Raw genomic sequence first — 5,771 nt, 5'->3', positions numbered from 1 at the left:
GGCCTCAGCACAAAGCTCCAAAGGGCATCAATTGATGTAAACAGGACCATTGATTGTGAACAGAGCCTGGCACATATAGGTTGGTGACAGGAAACCTTTCTTCCCAGAATGCACACTGTGCCTGGAGAGCTATGGGACCACCAAAGAAGCTGACTGCCAGCACCTAGAATTACATACACTTGCTTTGCAGAGGGCTGACTCTTGTTCAATTTCTGGATATTTATATGACTTCCTCTTTATATGGTCGCTTGAGTAGCACTGGAGTGACTCCTAAAAGCACAGAGCTAGAATAATTTTAAAGCAATAATGGGCATAGCCTCAAACACCAAATTAAAACAAAAGAAACAAACAAATACTCTCACAGATTACAAATATATACCAATGTTGTTGGAAATGAAAGATAAGTAGAAATATGTAAAATTTTCATCTAAAGTTGACTTTAAAGTAAGTTTAGCATATCCAAGTAGCAATAATTTAAATTTTTATTGGTTACCACAAAATTATGATAATATAACACTGTAAAAAAGTTGTAACATGGTAAGGTAGAAACTTATGAAAATCAGCTTATATTTTTTTTTTGCTAAGGAAATAAACTGAGGTTGATACCTGAGGGTTAAGGGTGGGAATAACTTCAGTGTGGGCAAGAGAATTTTTTCTGCTTAAACAAATGGGACTTGCAGAACAATCATCTTCCCAGTTCAAAGGTTGTACCTAAAGGGAACAACTTCCCAAGTGGGTACCTAGCGTTTCTAGGATTGCAACTTTATTCAGCAAATTGGTGCTATATATATCTTTGCACTCTGCAATCACTTCTGGAATGTTGTTGGTCAATGAAAAGCTTGGAATTGAACCAAGGTGGGCTGTGTGTAAGGCAAGCTCCCTACTCACTGTACTAGCTCTATGACTTTGGGACCAGTTTTACTAGGGCAATGCCAGTGTGTAGTAGAGGACACTTAATGTTCAGTAACAAATGAAATAAGAGAATGGACAGATAACAAGAGTTTACTAACTCCTGTCATTGTCTTAGTGACCCCATTAGAAAACAATAATTTTCACAATATATTTTGCCTCTGTACTTTTTTCTTTCTTCCCTTTCTGTTATTTTTTAAATTTTCTTTCCTCTCTTCCTTTGCATTTTTTAATTTTAATTTTTATTCTTGTTTTTTTTTTTTTTTTTTTGGTCACATCCAGCAGTGCTCAGGGGTTACTCCTGGCTCTAAACTCAGAAATTGCTCCTGGAAGACTCCGGGGATCATATGGGATGCCGGGATTCAAACCATCATCCTTCTGCATGCAAGGCAAATGCCTTACCTCCATGCTATCTCTCTGGACCTCTATTTTTTTTTAAGTAACCTTCCTCTCATTTATCTGGACATAAGTGTATTATGATCAACTATGTCAACTATGTGATGCTTTTTCTTTTTATTTTGTAAAACAAATTTATTACTTATTTTCATAAAAAAATTTTCTCATGCTAACACTTTATCTATTTTATTTCTTTAGTTTTTTTTTATTTTTATTGTGGCCAAAGTGAATTACAAACCTTACACAGTGATATTTAAAGTACACAGTGACAATAAATGAGGGCCTTTCCACCAGCAGTGTTGTCCTCCCTTCATTCTGTTCCCAAGCATATATCCCTTATCTCCCTCCTTTATCCCCCAGAATGCTAGTGTAACTGAAAGCATATATGTTAACACTAAGGTAAACCTTTTTTTTTTTTTTTTTTGCAGTTCCAGATATTTTTACTAGTGGTTTCTTAAAGGTTTGGAGTCAAAGGAGCACTGTAAAAACAATGTTAGTGTGGCAATTATCATTTTCATGGGCCCACCAAAGTATGGGGGACATGGAAAGGAAAAAATTTGGCCTAAGTACAAGGAGACCCTACCCCTGAAGTTTCCTGACATAAGACCATTTCTAGGCTCCAGGCAAACTAGTTTGTCCAATCCCAGTCATTGTCTGTAGTGCCTATACAGTTACATTTTTCCACAGTCTCTGTTGTTGATCTCACGTTTCTGTATTGAAGGTCCTGAAATCTGTATATCCTACATTGAAGTCAGGATGGTGTGGAGCGGCGTCTAATTTCAACTCGCAATTAATGGGCAATGCAGAAAGCCCTATCCAGTACACAGGTTGTTGTTGTTGTTGTTTAAATCTTCTCAGTGTTAAGGGAAGACTCTTTTGAGTAAATAGATGTCAGAGCAGCAGTAGGGTCTTCCCTGGTAGAGAATTGCTTCCAGGTGATGCCATAAACAACGTTAGATGTTTCATAGATGGCTTCCCTGGTTCAGGGGTGACTGGAAAATGCTCAAATCTCTGAGGCCTGTGCCAGGTCATCATGTCAATGTTCAGGGTTTGTAAGGTTCCATTGCACCACAAGATTTTTATGTTCCTATCTCTTTTAGATAAGTACTTATTTGTATGTATTTTCCATTTTAATGTGCCCATGCAAATAACGAATAATGCCACCTGACATTATCAGCGCATAAAGGGGCCGAAAGAACAAGTCCAACAATTCCCGTGACCTGGTTCAAACATAAGCATTAAACTGAGGGATTCTTTCACCAAAATTCCTTATTGAACAGTTCACAGCAAGATTGGTGCCTATGGGGATGCTAGAACAAGTTCAACAATCCAATTGACTTGGTTCTTATATAAACATTAAATGGAGGGACACTTCTACAAACTTCCTCATTTAACAAATAACAAAGGAAAGGAAAGATAGAGAGGGACTCTTTCACCAAAATACCTTATTGAACAGTTCACAACGAGGAGAAAAGATAAAAAGTGGAGAAAATAAACAATCTAACTTAAGACAGTGGACTCAATTGTCACTGTTCATGGGAACTAATCAGAAACCTAGTATGGTAGCAACCACAGTTAGATAATGAAAGAAGGAAGAGGCCAAGAGGCTGCTGAGAGTAAACAAGTAGGTAAAGAGTACTGGCCCCTTCCCAGCCCGAGAGTCCATCCTCTCATTTTTATTTGAAAATATATGGTACCCCCACCCGAACTGGTCTCTTCCCAAACTGAGAGTCAATCCTTCCATTTATATTGTAAATATATAAGGTACGCACGGGGGCTAGCACCTCTGTACGGTTTTTTTAAATGGAGACCAATGAGAAGAAAAAACAATACCAGTGAATGTCATGACGTAATGTCCCGACATACACCAGTGCTGCATCAACCTGCCATCCACCCCATGTGACCCCCACTTAGTGTCGGGAGAGAAAGGGGGAAAGCCTGAGGACCATGATAGAGTCCACCTGGGCCGGCAACCAGGGAAGGCCTGGAGTAGAGGGGGAAATAGGGGAATGGCTGGAGGCCTGTCAAGCCTCCCAGCACTCCCCAAGCTAGGGAGAATGCCATCCGGCATGGGGTGTCCCCTAACCCCATACCTGGGAAGAGTTGGCCTCCAGGATCAAGGCACCGGAAGCCAGCTATCTGCCCGGGCCCCTCCCTGTGATGCTTTTTCTTTAAATTAAAATTTAAAACATTTCAGTGCTTTCCCAAACATTGTATAGATTCATTAGAGTCCTTATAAGGGTTCCCATAATATTTTTCAAAGCAATAGATAAGAAAAGCCCTTCAAAAATTCATTTGTAAAAATACTCCTTTTCAAAATAGCTAAAGCAGTTTTTTTGATAAACAAGATGGAGGCATCACCTTTCCCAAATTTAAACTATACTACAAAGCCGCAATAATTTAAAAAGCATGTTTATGAAATAAAGATGAAGTCGCAGAGAAGTGCAATTAGAAGTGAATATCCTGTGATAAACGGTCACGTATCTCATCAGTTAATATTCAATAAAGGAGCAAAAACCAAAAAAATGAAGTGCAGCAAAGCCTTTTCAACATGCAATAAAATTAACTTAAATATCTTTCTAATTCCATTCATAAAAGTCATATCGAAGTGCATTAAACATATTATTTCAGAACTGACATAAGGTATATAGAGGAAAATGTAGAAAGAACACTCTATGATATTAAAACTAAAGGCAAAAGAAGCACCACTGACCAAGCAAATAAAAGCAAAGATAAAAGAAGAGATCACATTAAGTTAAAAAGCTTCTCACCTCAAAGAAAATGGGTACTAAGACACAAAGATTGCTTATGGATTGTGAGAATTTATTCATATAATATCTATGTTAGATGAAGTTAATATCTAAGATTTATAAATCACTACTTGAGTTTAACAAGCAACAGCATCCAACCCCATCAAAAAAACAGAGAAGTGATAAACAGAGACTTTCTCAAAGAAAAAAATGCAGATAGCTAAAAGTCACATGACAAAATGTTCTATATCATTAATCATACAAGAGTTGAAAATCATCTGATCATAGATATTCACTCACATCAAAAATAATAAGAACAACCAGGTCTGTCACAGATGCGGTGAGGAAAGGACTCTTATTTACTGGTGGTAGGAATGTTGACTGGTCTATTATGCTATGTGAAATAAGTCAGAGGGAGAGAGATAGACACAGAATAGTATCATTCATCTATGGGTTTTAAGAAAAATAAAAGACATTTTTGTAATAATTCTCAGAGAAAACAGAGATGAGGGCTGGAATGTCCAGCTCATAATATAAAGCTCACCACAAAGAGTGATGAGTGCAGTTAGAGAAATAACTACACTGACAACTAATATAACAATGCGAATGAATGAGGGAAGTAGAAAGCCTGTCTCAAATACAGGAGGGGAGGGGAGGGAGGTAGGAAATTTGGGTCATTGGTGATGGGAATGTTGCATTGGTGAAGGGGGGGGTGTTCTTTATATGACTAAAACCCAAGTACAATCATGTTTGTAATAAAATTGTATAAAGATATTTTTTTAAAAAGAAAAAATGGACTTTCTTCAAAAATCTAGAAATTGAGCTTCCACAGGAAGCAGTTATATATTTTTCTGTGAATGTATTCTAGGGACTCAAAAAGCACAATGCATAAAAAGCTTCTGCACTCCCATATATACACATAACACTGTTCAATTGAAATTGAAAACATGAGAATCTGAAAACAAACTACATGCCCTAGAACAAATCAGTGGCTAAAGAAATTGTGTTGTATCTACACAATGGAATAATATGAAGCTATTAGGTAAAACAAAGTTATGAATAGACATATAATATTATGGGTAGAGTATTATGGTATAAAGAATATCAAGAGTATCAAGAAAATTTAGTGAGAGGGACAGATAGAACAATCAGAGTCATTAGTAAGATAAAAATTGTATAATAATAATAATAATAATGACCAAAGACAACAGAAATAAGATTGGGGGAGTGCAATTATAACAGAGGAGTTACCAAGATGACAAAAATAGTTGGAAATAATCATGTTGTACAAGAACTGGGTGCTCAAAGAATGTGAAGTGTTGTGCACAATACACTTTCAGTAATAGTACTTCAAATCATGGCATCTAAAAGAAAAACTAAAAGAAAAAAGGTTTTGTGTGTGTGTGTGTGTGTGTGTGTGTGTGTGTGAGAGAGAGAGAGAGAGAGAGAGAGAGAGATAGAGAGAGAGAGGGTGGAGAGAGAGAGTCAGAAAGATGAGAGGGAGGGAAAGAGATAGAGGAAGAGAGAGAAAGAAAGAGAAGGGAGTTTGAGTTTGTCTTCCATGGGCAGGGAAGTTGAATGGAGAGAAACTGGGAAAATTGATAGTGGGAATAGTTGTGTATTAAAACCACTGTATAAACTGAAATTCAAGCATCAACCACTTTTAAATTCCGTATTTCATGGTAATTCAATAAAAACAAATTAAAGAAACTGACA

Source organism: Suncus etruscus, chromosome 11, assembly GCF_024139225.1.
Source record: "Suncus etruscus isolate mSunEtr1 chromosome 11, mSunEtr1.pri.cur, whole genome shotgun sequence".
Classification (NCBI taxonomy): Eukaryota; Metazoa; Chordata; class Mammalia; order Eulipotyphla; family Soricidae; genus Suncus; species Suncus etruscus.
The sequence above is the reverse complement of the archived record's forward strand: the minus strand, read 5'-3'. Positions refer to the sequence as shown.